The sequence below is a fragment of the Pan paniscus genome, chromosome Y (assembly GCF_029289425.2).
Source record: "Pan paniscus chromosome Y, NHGRI_mPanPan1-v2.0_pri, whole genome shotgun sequence".
In the NCBI taxonomy this organism is placed as follows: Eukaryota; Metazoa; Chordata; class Mammalia; order Primates; family Hominidae; genus Pan; species Pan paniscus.
The window spans coordinates 23,237,148-23,263,664 of record NC_073273.2 but is presented as its reverse complement, the minus strand read 5'-3'; the positions used below and the strand labels follow the sequence as shown (position 1 = coordinate 23,263,664).

Sequence of the window (26,517 nt, the reverse complement as noted above, 5' to 3'; positions counted from 1 at the left end):
ATAAATATACACACACATACACACACCCAAACAGAGAAACACACACAAACACAGAGTCACATATCTTTGAGAATGTTTATTCTTCATTCCATACAATCCAAGTTTACCCCCACTTCCTGTCTGATTTTCTGTGACTCGATCTGTTTTTCCTTTAGTTCCTGTGCATAAGACCATGCTGAATACTGACATCCTGCATACCGTAGTAACTTTTTAGGAGTTCTGCTGCTTTAGGTAAAGTGTGATGCTCCATCATACTCAACTCAACTCAACATCGGGGAGAGACTCAACTCAACATCTGGGAGTACCCTAGAGAAACACAAACGCATGTCAAAATGCATTTTCTCTGAGCCATACTTCAAAATGTTTCAATTGTAGGGCCCGCTGAGAAAAGGATATCTCTTCCCCATTTGTGATCCCTTAAACTTCCTTCTACCACGTGTTACAAACTGTTCTGTGCAATCCCTGCCCCATTCCCAGTATTCTCTGTGAGGGGAGTCAGCTAACAAGATGCACTGTACCCTAAAAGCACACAGAAATCTGATGAGGCAACAGCTTAAGGAAATCCATCAATCTAAACAGTCCTTTGTGGTTTGGGGCAAGGATGACCAGGACGCACATTCAGGGAGCCCAATCTTATGGGGTTGGTAGGATGACTGCCGGTGGGGTTGACGGCTATGGAATCAAGTGCCACAGACTGAAGTGAAGGATTTTTAGCTTTTCTTCTCAGTGATTCCGGAAATGGATGATGCTTCCCTGGGCTTAAGACTTCACAGCTATAACCTGCTTTGCAGTGCAGTCTCTAATGTGCCTTTTTCAGCCCAATGCCATGAATGTCCTGGATTCTGTCACACTCTGTCTTCCTCTCAAGGAATTTCTACATGTATGAAAGGAGGCTCAATTTATACATTTCTGAAATGAGCCTCCAGCCTCCCTAATAGGCAGGTGTGTCAACCCCCTTATCCTGGGCATCAAAAAGCTTCACTTCCAACTGAACAGCTCACCTGAAATCTCTGTTCCCTCTTCAGGTGGCTTCATCCTCTTGTAGTATTGCAGGGGATTGCGCCACAGGTCCTTACACAGGATCTGTCAGGGGAATCCATCGGGAAAGGCCTCATCAGGACTCAGAATGGTGACCCAAGCACCTGGGAACACACGGGGTCATTCCTCATGTTTCCCAGTGAGGACTTACCTCAGCAGTCCTGTTAGATCCTGCGAAGTTGTGGTCAGAGAACCAGTTGAAGAATTCAGGCTCCTGTTGTGGTGTCTGCAGTGATAGGCCTCCACTTCATAATCCGGATACCAATCAATTGGAGTGGAATGAGAAGCCTTGTATTCTACAGAGACAGGAATTTTTGCGGGAAGGGGGCTGGATCACATTGGCAATGATCCACCCACCATCTTCCTTCCACTACCCATCCTGGGAGCCACATGTCACCTGTGATGTTCACCAGATATTCCTTGGTAATCACTTTATTCTGGAAGTAAGGGTTACTCTGAAACAACAACATGATCTTGCACAGATGAACTGGATGCTTCACTTCTTCCACCTGTCAGGGCAAGGTGGAGAAAGCTTAAATACCTTTTCGGGTGAGATGCCTGCTGTTGCTTACAGGAATAAATTATTTCCCTTACCCTCCCCCGCTAAACCCTCTAGCCTCAGGCTTCCTGGCCTTACCTCCAGGTGGATCATGTAGCTCAGCATGTCTTCATCTTCGTCAGTGATCAGGGCTGACATCTGGGGGTGGTGTGCAATCTGATTTAGGTCAAAGAGACTTAACACACGATGGAAGGAAAAGCTAGGAGCAACAGGGAAGAAGGCCTAAGAGCACCCAGAGGCTGGGGTAGGGGATTTCTCAGATCTGCTTCCATGTATGACCTCCTTTCGCCTCCCCCTCCCCCTAAACTAAGGCCTCTTGCGTTCACAGAAGGTGTATAATTCTGAGGCTGACTGCACTGACATGGGGAGGCATGATGTGCGGAGAGTTGCTGGTGTCTGAGGAGTGGCAGAATCTGCTTATAGTCGAAGACGCCCAGTCGCAGATCGGACTAGCAATTGGCAGCAATCACACTCCCTTAAAAATAGCTTGATTCACTGAAAAACCTCTTCTGGTCTGAACTCGCTTCCGCTCTTCAAAAAGATGCCCCAAACGTCTGCTGCTCGGCATCACCAAGGGTTTCTCTGCCGCATGCAGGATAATAGTACCCACGCCTGCTCCGCCATTCCACAGCCACATTTGTCCGTGGCAACTCCCCTTTGTTCCCCAAAGAGTCACATCGAAGCCGAGCTGCCCATCAGTTACTTACACTTCCCCGAAGGCACCTCTCCACTAGAAAGGCCGAAGAAACACTGAGAAGGATACAACATTGGCCCAGAAGCCAGGGACGCTCTGGATGATGGCGCCTCTGTGGTCTAGGTGGGGCTTCCGCCTTCGCTCCATCTTTTCCCGCTGCCGAGAAAAGGCCTTCCTGACTTGGGCATTAACCGGCTCCAGCTCCACCTGAATGGCCAGCAGCTCCTCCAGTGCAGACTCTGGGGTCATTGGCCCAGGGCCAGACTGTGCCCGCTGGACCTCCACCTGCCCCTTCACGAGGGCCTCTTCCTGGGCCACCACCTCCACCTCCGCCATTATGTCATCTGCCACCAGCACCGCCTCCTCCCCCAAAGCCGCCTGCTCACTCTCCACCCCGGCCGCCCGCTCCTGCACAGCTTCCACCCTGAAGGCAGTGCCCTCCTCGGCACTCGCACACACCAAGGCCTGTGCTGCCCGACCCACGCCATAGGAACCCTGTTGCAGCCTCTATGGCACCCGGTGGGTCAGCGGGCCCTCAGGGCGCATACGCCGGGTTTCCAGGAGACCCCCTAAGGGACTGCGCGCTAAGGGCCAAGGGGCCGCACCCAGGCCGACTTCCTTCCCTCGTGGCCAATCAATGGGAGGGCGGTGGGCGTTTCCCTGGGCTGCACAGCCTCTGGCGCGCCTGCATCTCCAGCCCCCTCACCCCCCGCCTTCCCTGCCCAAGCCTCCTCCGAGAAGCCCTTGGAGCTTGTGCCGGGTAGCTCAGAGTCCAGGACACGCGGGCTGCGTGGCCTTTGGAATTGTGGGCATGGCAGCCCTGTGCCCTGACATCCTCAGTGTGGCAAGCCATGAACATCTCTATGTGTCATGAACACACAAAACATCTCTCTTCGTTAGGTAGGCCAGGCAGATGGTAGGGAAGTAATACTGCGAATCCAGAGAACTCTGGTTGCTAGGGCTAGGGTGGCAGGGTTGGACTAGGGGAAGTGAGTCGGGGCGGGCATGTGGGAGGAAAGTCCCCTGCCTGTGCTGAGGTGGAATTGATCTGCTGTAGAGGCCAGAGCCCCGGCACGCACTCTCGTAGGTCGAGGCAAATACAGGCTCCGAGTACCGTGCTTCCTCCCTGAGGATGCTGTACTCCAAGGAGCATTCCAAAGGGCCTCTTGTCCTATGCCCTGGGCACACCAGAGGCCAGCCGCCAGGGTTGGCCATTGTCGGCCTGCGCACACGCTGTTGTGCACTGCCTTGACGACCCAGAGGCTCCCGCACCCGCAGCAGCGGCTGCGGTGCCTGCTGGTAGGGCTCTGCAAGCCCAGGGCCGGGGCCTCTGGTTCCCGAGCTCCTGTCCGCATTTGAGCCTACTGGAGACCAGAGCCCTTTGGCCAGTGCGGGATCTGCGGGTCCAGCGGAGCTCCTCAGGAAACCTGGGTCCACATAGGTGTGGGACTAGTTTCTCAGCAGGGCGACGCCCGTGGGTCTTTCAAGGAGCGGGTCTGTTAGAGCGCGGGCCCCCAGAGCCTATGGGGTGCAGGACATGGGCTGGGCTAGGCTGCGCAGGCCCAGGGTCTGTGGGAGCACCCAGGAGAAAACCGTGTTCAGGCTGGAGGCAATGCTGGAGAGGACGGCCGGGGTACAGAGCAAGGAGGCGGCCTTGGAAGAGGAGGCGGTGCTGAAGGTGGAAGACATCATGGCTGAGGTGGAGGTGGTGGCTGAGTAGGAGACCGACGTGGGGTGGAAGAAGGAGGGCCAGCGGGCACAGCCTGGCCCTGGCCCGAGCACACCCGGGCCGTCGATGGACTTGCTGGAGGTCCTTCACTTGGAGCTGGGTTCCGTGAATGCCCCAGGCCACAGAGCATCTCCGCCTTGTGGGCCAGAGCCATATCCTTGCAGCTGCCGATTTGGGATGGCTGGCAGCAGGGGATAGTCATTGGGCTTCGGGGGGGATGGGGGCTGGTTGCGGGGAGGAGCCAGGTGGGAGGCGCGTGGGGTCAGCCAGGAGGCAGGGGATGGGGGACAGGGTGGGAGCCGAGGCCACGTTCCTGCAGCTGTGAGGGCAGCTTGCTTGTAGCAGCCCTGGGAGCACGTGGTAGGGAAGGGGAGCCAAGGCCAGCACTGACAAGGGAGAATCGCGGCGCCAAGCTCCCTTCCCGCACAGCACAAAGTCGAAGGACACGTTTCCCTGGGAACGTCCCAGGAGGACGGGGAATCTGTATGCCATTGCCAGCCATTGAACCACCCCTGCTCTCGGTGCCTGTTTCCAGCAGGCTCACCCCAGAAACACAAGGTGCTTCACACAAGTTCGTGGTGCATGGGGCTGCCGACCACCTAAGGGCAGGCACCAGCTCCCCACATACGCTTTCTTCCCCCTGCGGGCGCTGCACCCAAAGGTGTGTAGGCCTTGAGCCTATATAACTTCCTTTGCACCCACGCAATTCCCATGGAGAGCGCCAGGCACGACCCTGCAGTCGCTTCTAACTACAGGGCTTCCGTCAAGTGGACAGGCCCACCCCTCAGGGTGACTAGGATAAGAGGACACCACACACCCGGACATCAGCGGAGCATGTCCAGCACCCAGCATACAAAGGCTTCCTGCAGCTCATAAACTCGGAGAGGCAGCAGCCTCACACGACCCCCCGCCCCTCCCGTCCCTCAGCTGCAATCGCCTGCCCACTTTTTCTACCTCCCGTCTCTGGTCAGCCTAGGCCGTCTTGGCCGGGGTCCACCCACTGCAAAAACCAACACAGTTGTGGCGTTGCCTCCTCGCCAGACAGAGATAGAGGGCCAACAATGAAGGGTGACTGGCCAAATGTCTGGGAGATGGCCCTGCTCCACATTGTCTGTGTTCTTGCGAAATTGCAAGGCGTCACGAGGCTTGCCCACTCAATCCTCTTGAGAGTTCTTGCGCAGAGGTAGATTGTTTGGCACACGAGATGTTGGCGTGGGTCAGAAAGCATGCAGAAGTCCTGCTTTGCTACATGATGGATTTGCAGGTCAGGCTGGGGAGCCTGGGTCTGTGGGAGGAGTCCAGTGTCTGAGTCCGTTTGAGGTCCCCCCGGGGACCAGGGTTTTCTCAGTGGGAGAGCTGGGAAGGGGAAATTCATGGTTCACTACAGCTAGTAGGCCACCTCAGCCCAGCTAGTTGACATGGTCCCATTGAATCCATCCTCTTTCTCCTTGATCCGGCAGGTGGAGGAACTCAGCCATCCCGGTTACCGGTGGCAGGATGATTTCCTTTCATCCCAAACTTTGTTTCCATAGTGAAGTCATCATGAAGGAGTACTGTGTTGGCATCCTCGGTAAGGAATGCCTCCCAGCATGGTAGGGGAGCTGGAGTGTCGGAGGGTAGGACTGGCATGAACCTTCCTGACTCCTCTCCCTGCAGGCTACAGGGTGTCTCATTCCACTGCAGTCCAGCGGTTCTGGGATCATGAAGGTCAAGCCTCCAGCTGCAGGCAGTACACCTCCTACCTGAGCTTATTCAGCTGTTTGGCTGAACATGACTGCCTGGGTTTTGGTAGGATTGCTGACATGGGTTTCGCAGTGGGGCATCATGGGATAGGACCTAGCTGGTCATTCCTTGGTCTCTGGGGAATTGGCTTTAAACTGTCACCTGAACTGTCCTGGACCTACTTCTGCAGTCCCCTAGATCATCAGCCAGGCCCTATGGCTCAGTCCATTGCAGTTCTATCCCATGGAGAGAGGGTCAGCCTTAGAGGCAGAACAGAGAGGAGGCCAGGCGAGCAGCCTAGGGCTGGGAAGGGCTGGGAACTGAGAGGCCTTTTGACCTGGATCTGGGCCCCACATGGAGAACCCAAGGATCCTGGAGGAGACTGCAGTGAGCAATCTCAGGCAATCCATGGGTTGGGGGAGGTAGACCCATTAGGGACATGTAACACCCACATTTCAGGATTGGGGCACCTTAAGCCACTATGATGCATATGTGGCTAAAGTCAGCGGGTGACAAGCAGGGCTTAAGGGATAGCTGTCTCATCATCACTCACCACCTCCCTACCCTGCGGTAAGAGCTGCTACAACCTGGGGCTCATTTTGAGATCAATCAGGGCCCCCGTTTTCTCCACGAGGATGTCCACCTGAGGCCCACCTAGGTCTATGTCCTTTCACAGTGTTTCTCCCAGGCCACTCATGTTTTGTTTCCATGAACCCGGCTGCCATGACATGTGTTATCCTCTCTGCCATCCTCACTCCCACTGCCCTGCCTTACCATATAAGTTAGTCCACCTCACAGGGAATCTGGAGGACCACACTGGGCTCCAGTGTGAGGCAATGTTTTATTTTCTTCAGGTACATGTATTTTAGGGCTACCTCCCGGGCTGGGAATGTGAAGAGGTTGCCAAATGGCTGGGGACCTTCAGTGTGTGTCCAGGGAGGGAACCTGGCTCGGAATAAAGGCCCACCTGAGTAATGGTGTGGACATCCAGTGTCAGTTATCTGGATAAAGACCTGCTTTCTTACATCACCTACTATTAATATAAAAGTTAATTCCTTAGAATATTGAAAAAACAAATTTAAGTATGAAGAAATACAATTTGTTCATAATTGTATGGAAAAAACTGCCGACTGATCCATTTTCCATTACAATTCTTATGGGAGACTTGAAGGGTTTAGCAAGATTTAGGATGCATTTTTATTCTTCTACTCCTGCCAGTTTTTATGATCAATTTTGTAATACAAGGACATGGCCTCTAGAAAGTTTTTGAGGGACTTTCAGCTTCTTTTATCTTAGATAGCTGTAAATTTTGAATAGTTTTCCCCTGTGGTTCTTTTCAGTTTGCTCTTTCTACTTTATATGGGGGGGGTGTTAAATTTGTTTTCTTATTTGCCCCTTGTGGAACTTTTGTTTTCAAGGAATTTTGTGTGTGTGTGTTAGATATGGGAGTTAGCCTGTGAGCACGTTTTCGAATACGGATTTTTTTTTATTTATCAATTTTTGGGGTGTATGTGTGTGTGCGTGTGTGTGTTTTCAGATGGAGTCTCACTATGTCATCCAGGCTGGAGTGAAGGGGCAAAATCTCGGCTCACTGCAACCTCTCCCTCCAGCTTCACAGGATTCCCATGCCTTAGCCTTCCGAGGAGCTGGGATTACAGGCACCTGCCACTATGTCCTGCTAATTTTTGTATTTTTAGTCAAGACTGGTTTCACCATATTTGCCAGGCTGCTCTGGTACTCCTGTGATCCGCCTGCACTGGCCTCCCAAAATGTTGGGCATCCAAGTGTGAGCCACCATGCCAGCCTCATTTGTTTGTTTATGTATTTTAATCATTGTTCTATTTTCTTCATGTAAACGTACTTTAGAATTATTGAACTAAATATATTTTATTTAGTTACTCCATACTTTAATAGGCTTTTAAAACTAATTATTCATTAACTAAATACGGTATTATGTATAGGTAAACCTTGTATAGTATTGCCATTCTGTCTTTCATAAATTATTCAAGAACTCTGATGCTGTTTTTGCCCCACATGAGGAGAAAATGCAGACAGTTATAAAAAATTCTGTTCCTGGGTAGGTATGAAAATATAATTTGAAAAAATGGTAAATTTCACAAATACAGTTTCACATTTGTATTTTGCATCATTTTGAAAATTGTAGTTGCTGACACCTGAAATTATGTATTCACTTTCATGTTAAATGTACACTTTTGAATCAATTTCAACTACGAAAACAATTGAAGGCCAAGCATTAGTTCAGGAAGTTGAACGCAGTTGTGTTGTAAAAAAAAAAAAAAAAAAAAAAAAAAAAAAAAAAACATATTTATTGAAGTGTATTTAGAGAGATTTTAGAAGGCTTCAGTCAATATTTTTTTTCTGTTGCTCTGGTGTTTTATCATACAGGGACCAGACTGTAGCATCAGTAGCTATAGTTACTAGGCTACCAAAGACTCAGTGCTACAGGAATTATTATTGTGGAAAGTTACAGCCTGGTTGGCTGCTTGAGGAGACTAGAGGACTTAGGAGTTTCCACCCAAAGTACAAGGGCCTGGTTTAGTGGGTGGCCTTCTTTTGCTGAAGTAGATAAGATCCAGGAGAAGGGTGGATTCACTGTAGTAGCCAGGGCTTTGAGACTGGTAAAGCTTATTTGTCCCCTAGTGCCATTGCCCGATATTGGTCTGCACATAATGGCACTTCCTGGACTCGCTGACTCCTGTAAATTCAAATGTAGAATTTAGATTTAAATCCCTATTCCAAATTCTTAAACTTACATCTAATCAGTGGGTAATAAAATATGTATTCAAAAGAAAGGGAGACATCAGATAAGTATATAAGCAAATCATCCTGGTCAAATACCTTCAAAAATATTACTACAAAATATTACTAAAGATTAAACCTTAAAATAGTTCTTTTAATTGGAGAAACAGAAAAAGGTTGGAGTCGTTTTAAACCTTGAGGTGTAAAGGCATTATAATTAGATTACAGGAATTATATACAATGAATAATTTGTATAACTTATACAAAGAAGTTCAGTTTATTTTATCACGATTAACATTTTACATCCCACATTTATTAATTTTATTATCTTTCCAGTGACTGTTTTATTTTGTTTTGTTTTGTTTTCAAATTTATTTCCACTCTGTCACTCAGTCAGGAATGCAGTGGCTTGATCTCAGCTCACTGCAACCTCCGTCTCTTGGGTTCAAGGATTTAAAAAATTAGTAAAGAATTTTCAATTAGCCCCAGTTAAAATAAAATAAAGTGGAAATTGAACAACAAAATTATAACCACTATTTCTCAGCAATTCATGGATTATCATACTAGGAATTGAAATGTACTTAGAACTTAATGATACCACCAATATTAAAAATTAAGTTTGTTAGTAGCATGAAAAGTGATATTACAATAGGGGTTTACAGAAAAATATTTCTCTAATAACTTGAAAATTAATGTACTAGATATTTCAATAAAGAATTAGAAAAGAAACCACAGAATCAATTCTGAAAAACTAAAGTGTGGGAATAATGATGTAGACAAAATTAGTAAAACATACAAAGCTAAACTTTGGTTGTTGGAGAAATATAATAAATGATGCAACCGTCAGTCAAGTTGAGAAAAAAAGGCAGAAAACATATATAAAACTAAGAATTTAAAAGATACACAACCATAGATACAGCATAGATTAAGAAGCTAATAAGGAAATCTCATTAACACCTTAACTTACAAATTTGAAAACTTAGATCAAATAGACAGATTTTTATAATGTGTCCATATATATAGACATATATATAGCGTTCTATATATATTTTCATATTTATTTTTATTTTTTATATTTATATCTTACATTTATATAAGATTATATATAAGATATAAATATAAGCTATGTATATAGCTTAGTAAAATTAATACAAGAAGACATATATAATCTGAATAGTCTCGTAAATGTTCAAGGAAATAAAGGATTGTTCCTAGAGATAAAACACTAGACTCAGAATTTTTCCCCAGGCAGAGCATTTCAATATATATGAAGAATTCTATAGAATAAAAAAGGGAAAATCCTAAACTCAGTGTGTGAGGCAAGCAGAACTTTGATGCCAACAAGACATAAACTGAGTGTAGAAAAAGATGTGAAAATTAAGGCCATTCTCCCATGAAGCAAATGGTAAAATCCCAAATGTAATAAGATTTATGTGGATTCTTTGAGGGTTAGAAGGAAATTTCCTTCTGCCAGATCCTGCTACTCTCGGACAACCTACACACAGATTTATATTTTGAGATTTTCTGTAATACCCATGCAATATGGAACTGGCTTGACAATCTGTGTGATAGCCAGCCTGGGGCCATGACCTGTCAGGGACACAAATTTTTTCTGTTTGCCTCCTTGTTCTGCTCAGCTCCAAGAGAACTTTGACCAAAGTTCCTTGAGCTTGCAAATAGGAATCGGTTTACTTCTGTTTCACCCTTACTGTGAAGATACAGTCCGGTGGAATCCAGATCCACTGGGAGAGAGTCGGCTATTAAACTCTTTTCATGAGTAGTCCCTAGGCCTTGACTAGAGTCTTTCTTGAGATATGAGGCTAATAATTCCTTCTTGGTCCACCACTTTTTGATATAATTAATGCTTCTTCTATTGGGAATTTTTAATTGTTTGGGAAGTGACATGGTTTGTTGTGTCTCCATTCAAATCTCAGCTTCAATTCTATCTCCCAGAATTACCTCCTGCTGCGGGTGGAACCCAGGGGGAGGTAATTGAATCACGGGGGTTGGTCTTTCTCATGCTATTCTTGTGATAGTGAAGAAGTCTCACGAGATCTGATGGGTTTTTCAGGGGTTTCCGCTTTACGTTCTTCCTCATTCTCTCTTGGCATTGCCATGTAAGAAGTGCCTTTATTCGTATACCATGATTCTGAGGCCTCCACAGCCATGTGGAACTGTAAGCCCAATTAAACCTCTTTTTATTCCCAGTTTCAGATATGTCTTCTTCAGCAGTGTGAAAATGAACTAAGACAGGAGGTTTGGTCCAAATAACCTTGGCTTCCATGATAGAAGATAGAAGTTGGTGAAATGTTTAATCTTTTCTGTGGCAAATTTTGCAGTGGGTATTATTTTTCTAATTTTTTTTCTTGTTCTCTTCACCTTTGTTTGTCACAGGGTACTCTTGCTCTGTAGACCAGGCTGGAGTGCAGTGGCAGGATCTCAGCTCAACACATCCTCCGCCTCCCAGGTTCAGCTTCTGCAGTAGCTGGGATGACAAGCATGCATCACCACGCTCAGCTAATGTTTTGTACTTTTAGTAGAAGCCAGGCTTCACCATGTTGGCCAGGCTGCTCTCCTACTACAGATCTCAGGTGACCCGCCCGACTCAGCTTCCCAAAATCCAAAGTGCTGGGAATACAGGTGTGAGCCACCGAGCCCCGCCAACCCCAGTATTTTTTAACTAAGCCAGTGGACGAGTGGAGTTGCCTTTATATATTTTTTTCTTTTTTTCAGTAATGATCTCGCTGTGTCATCCAGGATGGAGTGCAGTAGTCTGATCTTGGCTTACTATACACTCTCTGCCACCCATGTTCAGGCGGTTCTCCTACCTCAGCCTCCCAAGTAGCTGGGACCACAGGAAAGTGCCACTAAGTCTAGCTAATTTTTGTATTTTTGGTAGAGACAGGATGTTGCCATGTTACGCATGCTGGTCTCGAACTCCTGACCTCAAGTGACCCACCAACCTCGGCCTCCCAAAATGTAGAAATTACAACAAAAGCCACGAAGCCTGGCCTGGAGTTGTGGCTTTTTGACATAAGAAATCTGTGGAGGGAAAGGCTTGGTTTGTGGGAGCACCTGAGCTCAGTTTGGCTCAAAGTTCTGGGATACCTATTATTGAGTGGCAGTGATGGTATGTTATTAATATACAATATGTTCCTGTATATAGCATATGTCTATGCTCATCAGATATTTTCAGGTAACAAAAGATAGTCATTCCAGTAGTTTGAGCCATTATAGCAATTTCCACCAGGGGATTTCACAGTCCAATTCCAGTTGTGGGCAACAGTGATTACCATAATGGTAATTAATGAGAAGAGATTTTGAGACGTCCAGCCACGTTGACATGTCAGTGCCTTGTTTGCAGTATTATGAAGAAAGAGTGCAGTGGACTAGAAACTAAGAAAAACATTGAATTATTTTTCTTGCCTCTATAACATCAAAGGACAATTAGAGATATAGAAACTATGGAACATTCCACAGCATGGCTTGACATTTCACTGAACTTTTATCCTTTTAACCATGTACAAAGTTTGTTACCTATGCAAAGGTAGGACTGCAAAAGGAAGACAGAGGTGGAGTCAGAGGTCACAATCCACAGCAAGGTGACACACTTGTTGATCGCACCTTGAAAGCCAAATTAGAGCGAGAATTAACTTTCCGGTTGCCGTAAGAGACCAAGGAGAATGAAGCTACCAGCAGTTAACGGTATTGGATTAATTGAAATGAAGGTTGACAGATTTTTTTGGCTTTCCATCAAATTGAGTAAAGAAAAGGTAACCACTTATCTAATTTCACACATATACAATTGTGGATTAATTAAAAGATTACACAACCCATATATTATGGGTTTCTCATATACGTGTATGTGTACATGGGCAGACTCACAGTGTGCCAATATGTGTCTATATCCAAGTATACACAAATCCAGTGACCGACAGTTAACAAGATAGAAATTCTCTTCCATTTCACCACTCCCTTTCCTAGAATTCTTTCATAAATATAATTTTTCCATATATTTGAAGCCTACTCTCTGGAGGCATGTAATGCATGCGTGCAGTACAACTGTGCGATCTCACAATGTTGGTGTCAGAGAAAACAATAACACTGATGTTATAAAAGATTAATTGTGAGGAGAAAGTTATACTTCCCATTACTACAAATACACAAGTATGATTTCATCCAAAGTTGAAATCAGTCAATATAATTTGTTTTTAATGTTTTATTTAAAATACTTAATTTCAATAGGATTACTGAAGGAAATTAATGGTATTCGTAATAAATAATGTTCACGAATTCCCTTTAATTGTTGATTATTTAAAATGTAAGTAAAATACTAAATGGTACTGTATAATGTAGTTTCATGAAGCATTCTTTATGGTTTTCATAAAACTGATAGTCTCCATGGAATATTTTGAGATTGAGAAAATTCCATATATCATTTTATTGTACTTTCACTTTACTACTTGCTTGCATGTCATAACTGATGTAAATAAAACTAAGTATATTTACACATATGCAAAGCATGGATTTTTGTATATGTTTATGCTTTCTAGTGAGACAAAGTTACCAATAATTTTATGTATATAGGAAAATTTTTACAAACTATATTTACAAATTTTTACAAAGTATATTTACAAATTTCTACAAAAGAAAGTTCTTTACTTTCTTTTCTTTTGAATTTTCATATTTCAGTCTAGGTATGAAATGGAATTGGCTGTGATCATTCTTTGCTTTCACTGTTGTTTGTGAGTTTCTGATACGCTGTTAGAAATGTACAGACTTTAAAGCTTGCTTTCTTCTTCTTCATCTCCCTTTGGACATTTATATGTGATTTCTGCAGTAATGTGCAGTGCTATCTGACATACAGTTGCTGAAAGATACAAGCATATATAGAAGTCTTAGTTTCAGTGAATCTTTAGGAACAGAACAGTAACCTGAAAGATAATTATGGTATGAATGTAAGCAAGCAGTTTATCACAGAGGTACAATAAGGGTGAAAATAAATTTAAAAATACACGCCTCTTCTGAAACATAAGGTAGTCAAAATGAAAAATTTAAGTTGGCATAAAGAACACTTTAAAAGTTCTGATTCTTTCTGGTGAGAGCAAGGAGCTCAGAAACCATGAGAAAGTCCTTCAAAGCTGCATGTTGGATTTGCAGGTCAGGATGGAAAGCCTGGGTCTGGGGGAGGGTGCTAAGGTCCTGGTCAGGTTGAGGTCCTTCTGGGGCTCAGGTGTGTCTCAGTGGGAAAGCTGGGAAGGGGAAACGCATGCTTCACCCCGGCTAGAATGCCACCTCAGACCACCTAGATGAAATTGGCCCTTGACTGACCTCTTTCTCCTTCTTTCACAGGCTGGTGGAGGAAGTCACCCATCCTGAGTACAAGCGGCAGGAAGAAGTTTGCCTTTCATCACAATATGTACTTCGGCAGTGAAGTGATCACTAAGGAGTCTTGCGCTGGCCTCCTCATTGAGGAGTGACTCCTGGCATGGTAGAGGGGGTAGTACCTGGGAAGCTCGGCCTGGCATGAGCCTTCCTGACTCGTCTCCCTCCAGGATACAGGGCGACTGGCTCCACTGCAGTCCAGTGGTTCTAGCGTCATGCAGGTAAAAGCCCCAGTTTCCCACAGGTCACTGCCTAACTGAGCTTCTTCAGCTGGTTGGCTGACTGGGACTGCTCAGGGTACATCATGGCAAAGGACCTTGTTGGACATTCCTTGGCATCAGAGGAATTGGCTTTGAACCAGAACCTGACCTGTCTCGACCAATTTGCCCAGTCCCCCAGATCATCAGCCAGGGCCTGTGGCTCTATATTCTGCAGCACTACCCAGGGACTTAGGCCCTCAGAGAGGGAACAGAGAAGAGGCCAGGGAAGCAGCCCAGGGCCGGGGGTTGAGAGGCCTGTGGGTCCTGGAGGTAGGACACACATAGAGAAGCCAAGGCTCAGGGAGGAGACTGCAGTAAGGAAACTCAGGCCATCATGGGCTGGTGGACAAAGGCCCATCAGGGAACTGTAGTACCCACATTTCATGATGGGGGAACCGTAATCTGCTTAATAGGCATAAGTAGCTAAGGTCAATGGTTGAGAAGCCAGGATCAAGAGATAGCTGCCTCATCATCCCTTGCTAGCTCCTTCCCTGTCCTGAGGCATGCTACTACCTGGGGTTCAGTTTGGGCTCAACCAAGTCTCTCTCATCCTCCACACAGATGCGCACCTGAGGCTTGTCTAGGTCTGCGTCCTCCCAGAGTGGCTCTCCCAGGCCTGCTAAGTCCCGTTTGGATGACACCACGCTCCACCGACATGCTTGGTTCCCTCCGCCATCCCCATTCACCCACCAACTCCCCACCCCAAAAAAGGCAGGCCACCGCACAGGGAATCTGGAGGACCACACAGGGCTCACAGGGGAGGAAATCTGAAGAGATGGCAAAACAGAACATGATCTTCTGTGTGTTTCCAGAAGGCAATCTGCCTGGATATTAAGGCCCACCTCAGTATTGGTGAGGACACCCAGTGTCTCTTGGCCCTGAGCATGTGCACACAAACACGCACATTGTCTAAACAGCATTGACATCACTACTACCTGAGTCATCCTCAGATTCTATACAACCCCTGTAAAAATATCAATGACACAATCTTCTTAGAAAAACAATCTGGGAATCCCAAATTTGCTATGAAATTGCAGAAGATCCTGAAAACCCAGAGCAATCCAGTAAAAAGCACAAAGCTGGAGCCACCACACTACCTAACTTCATGATATACTACTACAAAACTTTTTGTACCAAAATACAATAGCATTGGCAGAAAAGCAGAGACTAGAGCTCAGGAAAAACAATAGGAGCCCAGAACTAAGTCACCGCCTTAGTTTGCAGCTCACCGCCTTTTCCCAAAGAAGCAAGAACGCCCAATGCAAAATCAAGTATCTTCTATAAACTAGGTTGGGGAAATCTGAATAGCCACACAAAGGATTTTACAAGTGGATTATTTATCACCAAACTCCAGTGTCAGATCTGAAACGATAAAAATAGCAGAAGAGATCACAAGGAAGAAGCTCCATGGCGTCCGTGTGTGCAATGATGGTCTCAAAGTGACTGCAAGAACACAGTAAACACCATCAAAAATAGAGAATGGCATCATATCAAACTAAAGTGCTTCACCACACCATAGAAAACTCAACATACAGAAGGGGCATCCTACAGGATGGGAGCAATGATTGGATCACCATACATCTGTTAATGGGTGAATAGTCACAGTACATAAGGAACTCCCAACAACTCAATAGCATGAAAACAAATAGGCGAAGGCTGCGAAGACTCATTTGTGAAACTGAGACATACAGTTGCCCAGAAAACACACTGAAAGGTCCTCATTATCCCCAATCCATCACAAAAATGCAAATCAAAAACACAATGAGATTTCTTCCCACTTCAGTCAGAATGCATATTATCCGAAAGACAAACAAAAAAAAGAAAGAAAGAAAAAAAAGAAAACCCTAATCTCTGGTGATGATGCAGAGAAAACGAATTCCCTGCTCACTTTTGGGGAGAATGTAAATTAGTGCTGGCATTAAAGAAGCTTTATGGCCCTTATTTAAGTATAAACAGTCTTCAGAAATCTACAAGTAGAACAACCCACTATATGATCCAGCAAATCAGAATACCCGGGCACGCCCACTAGTACACAGATCAGTATGTTGAAGTGGTGCGTGCACCCATGCAATTATTGCTGCACTCATTACACTTTTGCTGTAGCCAAAATACGGAAGCAACCTGAGTGTCCCTCCATTGATAAATGGATTAAAAAATGGGGCAAAAACACATGTGCACAATGGAAATACGCGCTGCAATAATAAATCAGGAAATCCTGCCAGTTGTAAGATTGTGTGGGAATCTGCTGAATGTGTGCATGCTATTCTGTTAAGTGACATAAGCCAGGTATCAGAAAGGAAAATAGCACATGATCTCATTCTTATATGAAATCAAAAAAGCAGACTTCACAGAAGTAGTGACTCCAATGACTGCGGTGAAGAGGGTGCACTGACGAGATGCTGGATGAAGAACTCATACTTCTAGTTATAAAGGAGGAATAGGTTAAAAATATTTTCTTCAGCATGCTCACTGTAACTAGTGGTAACATATTCTTTCTCTAAAAATATTCGAATACAGTGCATGTCATGTTTTTTCACAACAAAAATGACAACTATGTGAGGTTACACATATGTTGATTGGCTGGATATATCCAATGCATAATGTATATAACCTGTTGAACATCACGCCTTAAGTGGTAAATATGTATCATTTCATATGAGATTTTTTAAACAAACATACAATTTTTAAAACACCTTAACAAAATAAATGCAAATAAAATATTGTATTATAAAGCAGTGCTTTTCTTTTCTAGCAAAGTCTTTTTCATGACACAGGAAAGAATGCAAGCCTTTTGGTAACTTGAGAAATAAATACATATGTGCACATGTATATATATAATATATATATGTATATATGTATATAAATGTGCATATATACGTATATACATGTATATACGTATATACGTATATACGTATATACATGTATATACGTATATATGTGTGTATATATGTATTTTTATATATGTGTATATATATATGAAAATCCCTATGAATGCTGATGATGAGTTGAAAGATAGAAATTCCAGGCACAGTGACTATAGTCCATGAATTGAAACCTTCAGTTCATGTTTCAATACAAGACATGAGGAGGAGGAAGAAAAAAGCAAAAATCACAAAGCCATGGCAGGGCCATGGGTTATACCTGTCATCCCAGCACTTTGGTAAGCTGAGTTGGGAGGATTGCCTGCACTCAGGAGTTCCAGATGAGCCTGGGGCAACATGGACCCACATTCAAAAAGTAAGCATTTAGTTAATTAGTACATAGCTTGGAGGGGTGGCATGCATCTGTACTGCCAGGTGTGTGAGAGTCTGAGTTGAGAGGATCACATGGGTGTGTGGTGCCTGGGCTGCAGTGGGCTGAGATCGTGGGGCTGCTGTCCAACCTAGAAGACAGAGTAAGACCCATTCTCGGAAAACAAACAAAAAACAGTCACATTAGGTAAATTACAACTATGTAGTGTGAGAAGAATCAAAATGAACGAAACATCATTAGACCCTACGCTATCTGATGAAGGAAACCAGCTTTCACATAATAACAGCCCCAGCTGGGGAGAACAATGAGAAAGGGCAGAGAGAACACTGTAAATAATAACACGCCAAATTCCCCAAATGAGTTAAAAGACATAAAAGTACAAAGAGTGCTTCTGTTCAATTCAATGCCCTTGAATTCAGGAACCTTCCTGACTCCTCTCCCTGCATGCTACTCCGCAACTATATTCACTTTACGTTCTAAACCTTAGGCAAACTATGCTGAAGAGGCCACAGAAAATTAAAGGGCCCTGGGCTCCAGATACAATCTGCAGTGCCAATCACGAGGGAGAATATAGAGCCTCACTAGACTTTGCAAGAGCACAAAATGCACTCGTAGTGTTGTTAGCTACATATGTTATTGGCTCCTCTCCTAACACAGAATCTTGGAGAAAAGATTAAAACAACTAAAGATGTAAACATCCACAAGAGTGTCCATATCCTGGGTCATTAAGTAACAAGAGAGTCCATGGATGGATTCTCCAAAAATCTTATATTCCACTAATCCACCCCCTTTCCCCTCACTTCTGTAAGTTTGTGTTTTCCCTTAGTCATCTATGCCAAAAGCGTATCCGGAATGCCTTCCCACATGCCTCTGTCACCTTTCCCACAGTCCCTCCATACACCTTACATGCCCATTTCTTCTCACGTTGATGTTTCAGAAGTCCTGAGAGGCTGATTGACCCAGAAAAGGATTATGCATTCACCTTTAAGAGAACATGTGGATTCAACACGAAAGCGAACTTTAAGATTTCCATCATCCTGTGCTTATCTATTGTGTATGATGATACCCAAAATGAAGGATTTTGGAGGTCCCAGCAAACTGGGCCCTGGAAACCCAGTAACCCAATTCCTTGAACTATCTCTGCTTCCATAGGATGAAGTCAGCCTCCAACTAAGCTGTCTTTTGCTTTTACCTCTCCCACTCTGTCCTGTAGGAAGAATCCCAACACATCCCACACCCATTCACTCTACAACTTTAGAGGCCCAGCTCCAATGCAGACTGGTTATTTCCATGTAGAGAATAAAGCACATGGATTGATCAATTCATTATCACAACCGAATAAAGTGGATAAACATACACACACACACAAACACAAAGACACACTCACACACACACACAGACACAGAGTCACACATCCTTCAGAATGTTTATTTGTCATTCCATACAATCCAAATTTACCCCCTCTTCCTGATTTTTGGTGACTCGATCTCCTTTTCCTTTAGTTCCTGTGCATAAGACCATGCTGAGTACTGCCGTCCTGCATACTGTTGTAACTTCTGCTGTATTAGGTAAAATCTGATGCTCCATCATATTCAACTCAACAACTGGGAGTCCCCTAGAGAAACACAAACTCACGTTAAAACGCATTTTCTCTGAGCCATACTTGGAAATGTTTCAATTGTGGGGCCCGCTGAGAAAAGGATATCCCTTCCCCATTTGTGATCCCTTAAACTTCCTCCTACCACGTGTTACAAACTGTTCTGCACAATCTCTGCCCCATTCCCAGTATTGTCTGGGAGGGGAGTCAGGTAACAAGATGCACTGTACCCTAAAAGCACACAGAAGTCTGATGGGGCAACAACTTAAGGAAATCCATCAATCTAAACAGTCCTTTGTGGTTTGGGGCAAGGATGACCAGGACGCACATTCAGGGAGCCCAATCTTATGGGGTTGGTAGGATGACTGCCGGAGGGGTTCACAGCCATGGAATCAAGTGCCACAGACTGAACTGAATGATTTTCAGCTTTACTCCTCATTGATTCTGGAAATGGACGATTCTTCACTGGGCTTAAGACTCCACAGCTATGACCCGCTTTGCGTGCAGTCTCTAATGTGCCTTTTCAGCCCAATGCCATGAACGTCCTGGATTCTGTCACTCTCTGTCTTCCTCTCAAGGAATTTGTACATGTACCAAAGGAGCCTCAATTTCTACATTTCTGAAATGAGCACTCAGGCTCCCTGAATAAGCAGGTGCGTCAACCCCCTTATACTGGGCATCAAACAGCTCCAGTTCCAACTAACGGCTCACCTGACGTCTCTGTTCCCTCTTCAGGTGGCTTCATCCTCTTGTAGTATTGCAGGGGATTGCGCCACAGGTCCTTACATAGGATCTGTCAGGGGACTCAATCGGGAAAGGCCTCATCAGGGATCAGAAAGGTGACCCAAGCAGCTGGGAACACACGGGGTCATTTCTCATGTTTCCCAGTGAGGACTCACCTCAGCAATCTTGTTAGATCCTGCGAAGTTGTGGTCAGAGAACCAGTTGAAGAAGTTAAGGCTGCTGCTGTGGTGTCTGCGGCGATAGGCCTCCACTTCATAATACGGATACCACTCAATTGGAGTGGAATGAGAAGCCCTGTATTCTACAGAGACAGGAATTTTTGTGGGAAGGGGGCTGGATCACATTGGCAATGATCCACCCGCCATCTTCCTTCCACTACCCATCCTGGGAGCCACCTGTCACCTGTGATGTTCACCAGATATTCCTTGGTAATCACTTCATTCTGGAAGTAGGGGTTACTCCGAAAGAACAACATGATCTTGCAGAGATGAACAGGATGCTTCTCTTCTTCCACCTGTCAGGACAAGGTGGAGAAAGCTTAAATACGTTTCGGGTAAGGTGCTCACACTTGCTTAAAGGAATGAATTATTTCCCTTACCCTCCCCCGCTAAACCCTCTCGCCTCAGTCTACCCGGCCTCACCTCCAGGCTGACCATGTAGCTCAGCATGTCTTCATCTTCGTCAGTGATCAGGGCTGACATCTGGGGGTGGTTTGCAATCTGATTTAGGTCAAAGAGACTTTATACACGATGGAAGGGAAAGCGACGAGCAACAGGGAAGAAGGCCTAAGAGCGCCCAGAGGCTGGGGTAGGGGATTTCTCAGATCTGCTTCCATGTATGATCTCCTTTCACCTCCCCCTCCCCGTAAACTAAGGCCTCCTGTGTTCACAGAGGGTGTATGATTCTGAGGCTGACTGCACTGACATGGGGAGGCGCGATTCGCAGAGACTTGCTGGTGTCTGAGGAGTGGCAGAATCTGCTTAGAGCCGAAGACGCCCAGTCCCAGATTGGACTAGCAAGGGGCAGCAATCACACTCCCTTAAAAATAGCTTGCTTCACCGAAAAACCTCTTCTGGTCTGAACTCGCTTCTGCTCTTCAAAAAGATGCCCCAAACGTCTGCTGCTCGGCATCACCAAGGGTTTCTCTGCCGCTTGCAGGACAATAGTACCCACGCCTGCTGTGGCTTTCCGCAGCCACATTTGTCCGTGACAACTCCCCTTTGTTCCCCAAAGAGTCACATCGACGCTGAGCTGCCCATCGGTCACTTACACTTCCCCGAGAGCACCTCTCCACTAGAAAGGCCGAAGAAACACTGAGAAGGATACAACATGGCCCAGAAGCCAGGGACGCTCTGGATGACGGCGCCTCTGCGGTCTAGGTGGGGCTTGCGCCTCCGCTCCATCTTTTCCCGCTGCCGAGAAAAGGCCTTCCTGGCTTGGGCATTAACCGGCTCCAGCTCCACCTGAACGGCCAGCAGCTCCTCCAGTGCAGACTCTGGGGTCATGGGCCCAGGGCCAGGCTGTGCCTGCTGGGCCTCCTCCTGCCGCTCCATGAGGCCCTCCTCCTCCGCCACCACCTCCACCTCCGTCATTATGTCATCCAACAGCAGCACCGCCTCCTCCCCCAAAGCCGCCTGCTCACTCTCCACCCCGGCCGCCCCCTCCTGTACAGCCTCCATCCTGAAGGCGGTGCCCTCCTCGGCACTCGCACGCACCAAGGCCTGTGCTGCCCAACCCACGCCACAGGAACCCTGCCGCAGCCTCTATGGTACCCGGTAGCTCAGCGACCCCTCAGGGCGCATCCGCTGGGCTTCCAGGCGCCCCCTAAGGGACTGCGCGCGAAAGGCCGAGAGGCGGCACCCAGGCCGACTTCCTCCCGTCGTGGCCAATCAATGGGAGGGCGGTGGGCGTCTCCCTGGGCGGCACAGCCACTGGCGGGCCTGCATCTCCAGCCCCCCACCCCCCGCCTTCCCTGCCAAAGCCTCCACCGAGAAGCCCTCGGAGCTTGGGCGGGGTAGCTAGGCATCCAGGTACACGCGGACTGCGTGGCCTTTGGAATTGTGGGCATGGCAGCCCTGTGCCCTGACATCCTCAGGGTGGCAAGCCATGAACATCTCTATGTGTCACGAACACAGGAAACATCTCTCTTCGTTAGGCAGGCCAGGTAGATGGTACGGAAGTAATACCGCAGATCCAGGGAACTCTCTCTGGTTGCTGGGGCTAGGGCGGCAGGAGTGTCCTGGGGGAAGTGATCGGGGCGGGCACGTGGGAGGAAAGTCGCCTGCCTGTGCTGAGGTGTAATTGATCTGCTGTAGAGGCCAGAGCCCCGGCACACACTATCACAGGTCGAGGCAAATAGAGGCTCCGAGTACCATGCTTCCTCCCTGAGGATGCTGTACTCCAAGGAGCATTCCAAAGGCCCTCTTGTCCTATGCCCTGGGCACACCAGAGGCCAGCCGCCAGGGTTGGCCATTGTCGGCCTGCGCGCACACTGTTGTGCACTGCCTTGACGACCCAGAGGCTCCCGCACCCGCAGCAGCGGCTGCGGTGCCTGTTGGTGGGGCTCTGCAAGCCCAGGGCCGGGGCCTCTGGCTCCCGAGCTCCTGTGCGCAGTTGAGCCTGCTGGGGACCGGAGCCCTTTGGCCAGTGCGGGATCTGCGGGTCCAGCGGAGCTCCTCAGGAAACCTGGGTCCACATAGGTGTGGGACTAGGTTCTCAGCAGGGCGACGCCCGTGGGTCTTTCAGGGAGCGGGTCTGCTGGGGAGCAGGCCCCCAGAGCCTACGGGTGCGGGGCATGGGCTGGGCTGGGCTGCGCAGGCCCGGGGTCTGTGGGAGCACCCAGGAGAAAACCGTGTTCAGGCTGGAGGCAATGCTGGAGAGGACGGCCGGAGTACAGAGCAAGGAGGCAGCCTTGGAAGAGGAGGCGGTGCTGAAGGTGGAAGACATCATGGCTGAGGTGGAGGTGGTGGTTGAGGTGGAGCCCGACGTGGGGTGGCAGAAGGAGTGCCAGCGGGCACAGCCTGGCCCTGGACCGAGCACACCGGGGCCGTCAATGGACTCGCTGGAGGTCCTTCACTTGGAGCTGGGCTCCGTGAATGCCCCAGGCCACAGAGCATCTCCGCCTTGTGGGCCAGAGCCATATCCTTGCGGCTGCCGATTGGGGATGGCTGGCAGCAGGGGATAGTCATCGGGCTTCGGGGGGTATGGGGGCTGTTTGGGGGGAGGAGCCAGGTGGGAGGCACGTGGGGTCAGCCAGGAGGCAGGGGATGGGGGACAGGGTGGGAGCCGAGGCCACGTTCCTGCAGCTGTGAGGGCAGCTTGCTTGTTGCAGCCCTGGGAGCACGTGGTAGGGAAGGGGAGCCAAGGCCAGCACTGACAAGGGAGAATCGCGGCGCCAAGGTCCCTTTGCGCACAGCCCAAATTCGAAGGACACGTTTCCCTCGGAACGTGCCTGGAGGACGGGGAATCTGTATGCCATTACCAGCCATTGAACCACCCCTGCTCTCGGTGCCTGTTTCCAGCAGGCTCACCCCAGAAACACAAGGTCCTTAAGACGGGTTCGCTGCGCATGGGGCTGCCGACCACCTCACGGCAGCAACCAGCTCCGCAGATACGCATTCTTCCAACTGCAGGTGCTGCACTCAAAGGGGTGTTGGCCCTGAGCCTATATAACTTCCTTTGGACCCACGCAATTCCCTTGGAGAGCGCCAGGCACGACCCTGCTGTCGCTTCTAAGTACAAGGCTTCCCTCAAGTGGACATGCCCACCCCTCAGGGAGACTAGGTTAAGAGGACACCACACACCCGGACATCAGCCCAGCATGTCCAGCACTCAGCACACAAAAGCCTCCTGCATCTCAGAAACCCAGAGAAGCAGCCGCCTCACACCACCCCCCGCCCCTCCCGTCCCTCAGCTGCAACCACCTGCCCACTTTTTCTGCCTCCCGTCTCTGGTCAGCCCAGGCCTTCTTGGCCGGGGTCCACCCACTCCAAAAACCAACACAGTTGTGGCGTTGCCTCCTCGCCAGACAGAGATAGAGGGCCAACAATGAAGGGTGACTGGCCAAATGTCTGGGAGATGGCGCTGTTCCACATTGTCTGTGTTCTTGCGAAATTGCAAGGCGTCACGAGGCTTGCCCACCCAACTCTCTGGAGAGTTCTTGCGCAGAGGTAGATTGTTTGGCACAGGAGATGTTGGCGTGGTTCAGATAGCATGCGGAAGTCCTGCTTTGCTACATGATGGATTTGCAGGTCAGGCTGGGGAGCCTGGGTCTGTGGGAGGAGTCCAGTGTCTGAGTCCGTTTGAGGTCCCCCTGGGGACCAGGGTTGTCTCAGTGGGAGAGCTGGGAAGGGAAACTCATGGTTCACTACAGCTAGTAGGCCATCTCAGCCCAGCTAGTTGACATGGTCCCATTGAATCCATCCTCTTTCTCCTTGATCCGGCTGGTGGAGGAACTCAACCATCCCGGTTACCGGTGGCAGGATGATTTCCTTTCATCCCAACCTTTATTTCCACTGTGAAATCATCATGAAGGAGCACTTTGTTGGCATCCTCAGTAAGGAATGCCTCCCAGCATGGTAGGGGAGCTGGTGTGTGGGAGGCTGGGACTGGCATGAACCTTCCTGACTCCTCTCCCTGCAGGCTACAGGGTGTCTCATTCCACTGCAGTCCAGCGGTTCTGGGATCACGAAGGTCAAGCCTCCAGCTGCAGGCAGTACACCTCCTACCTGAGCTTATTCAGCTGTTTGGCTGAACATGACTGCCCGGGTTTTGGCAGGATTGCTGAGGTGGGCTTCGCGGTGAGGCATCATGGGAAAGGACCTAGCTGGTCATTCCTTGGTCTCTGGGGAATTGGCTTTAAACTGTCACCTGAACTGTCCTGGACCCACTTCTGCAGTCCCCTAGATCATCAGCCAGGGCCTGTGGCTCAATCTATTGCAGTTCTATCCCATGGAGAGAGGGTCAGCCTTAGAGGCGGAACAGAGAGGGGGCCAGGCGAGCAGCCTAGGGCTGGGAAGGACTGGGAACTGAGAGGCCGTTTGACCTGGATCTGGGCCCCACATGGAGAACCCAAGGATCCTGGAGGAGACTGCAGTGGGCAATCCCAGGCAATCCATGGGTTGGGGGAGAGAGACCCATCAGGGACATGTAACACCCACATTTCAGGATTGGGGCACCTTAAGCCACTATGATGCATATATGGCTAAAGTCAGCGGGTGACAAGCAGGGCTAAAGGGATAGCTGTCTCATCATCACTCGCCAGCTCCCTGCCCTGCGGTAAGACCTGCTGCCACCTGGGGCTCATTTTGAGATCAACCAGAGCCCCCGTTTTCTCCAGAAGGATGTCCACCTGAGGCCCACCTAGGTCTATGTCCTTTCACAGTGTTTCTCCCAGGCCACTCATGTTTTGTTTCCATGAACCCGGCTGCCGTGACATGTGTTATCCTCTCTGCCATCCTCACTCCCACTGCCCTGCCTTCCCACATATGTTTGTCCACCTCCCACGGAATCTGGAGGACCACACTGGGCTCCAGTGTGAGGCAACGTTTTATTTTCTTCACGTACATGTATTTTAGGGCTACCTCCCAGGCTGGGAATGTGAAGAGATTGCCAAATGGCTGGGGACCTTCAGTGTGTGTCCAGGGAGGGAACCTCGCTGGGAATAAAGGCCCACCTGAGTAATGGTGTGGACATCCAGTGCCAGTTGTCTTGATAAAGACCTGCTTTCTTACATCACCTACTATTAACATAAAAGTTAATTCCTTAGAATATTGAAAAAACAAATTTAAATATGAAGAAATATAATTAGTTCATAACTGTATGGAAAACACTGCCGACTGATCCATTTTCCATTACAATTCTTATGGGAGACTTGATGTTTTTAGCAAGTTTTAAGATGCATTTTTATTCTTCTACTCCTGCCAGTTTTTATGATCATTTTTGTAATACAAGGACATGGCCTCTGGAAAGTTTTGAGGGACTTTCAGCTTCTTTTAGGGTAGATAGTTGTAAATTTTGAATTGTTTCCCCCTGCAGTTCTTTTGAGGTTACTCTTTGTACTTTCTATGGGGGGTGTTAAATTTGTTTTCTTGTTTCGCCCTTGTGGAACTTTCGTTTTCAAGGAATTGTGTGTGTGTGTGTGTGTGGGTGTGGGTGTGTGTGTGGGTGTGTGTGTTAGATATGGGAGTTAGCTTGTCAGCATGTTTTCGAATACGGATTTTTTTTTATTTATCAATTTTTGGGATGTATGTGTGTGTGTGTGTGTGTGTGTGTGTGTGTTTTCAGTTGGAGTCTCACTGTGTCATCTAGGCTGCAGTGAAGGGGCAAACTCTCAGAAGACTGCAACCTCTCCCTCCAACTTCAAAGGATTCCCGTGCCGGCTGGTGCTGTTTTTCCCCCACATGAGGAGAACATGCAGACAGTTATAAAAAATTCTGTGCCTGGGCAGGTATGAAAATAAAATTTCAATGAATGGTAAATTTCACAAATACAGTTTCACATTTGTATTTTGCATCATTTTGAAAATTTTAATTGCTGACATATGAAATTCTCTATTGACTTTCATGTTAAATGTACACATTTGAATGAATTTCCACAATGAAAACTAGCGAAGGCCAAGCGTTAGTTCAGGAAGTTGAAAGCAGTCGTTCTGTAAAATAAAAACATATTTATTGAAGATATATTTAGAGAGATTTTAGAAGGCTTCAGTCAATATTTTTGTTTCTGTTGCTCTGGTGTTTTATCATACAGGGACAAGACTGTAGCATCAGTAGCTAT

General features: G+C 47.5%; 1 pseudogene; it reads right to left on the bottom strand.

Moving 5' to 3' along the window:
* Positions 1–18,818: 18,818 nt before the first annotated feature.
* On the bottom strand, positions 18,819–21,542 carry LOC129395747 (testis-specific Y-encoded protein 2-like; annotated as a pseudogene).
* Positions 21,543–26,517: the final 4,975 nt, after the last annotated feature.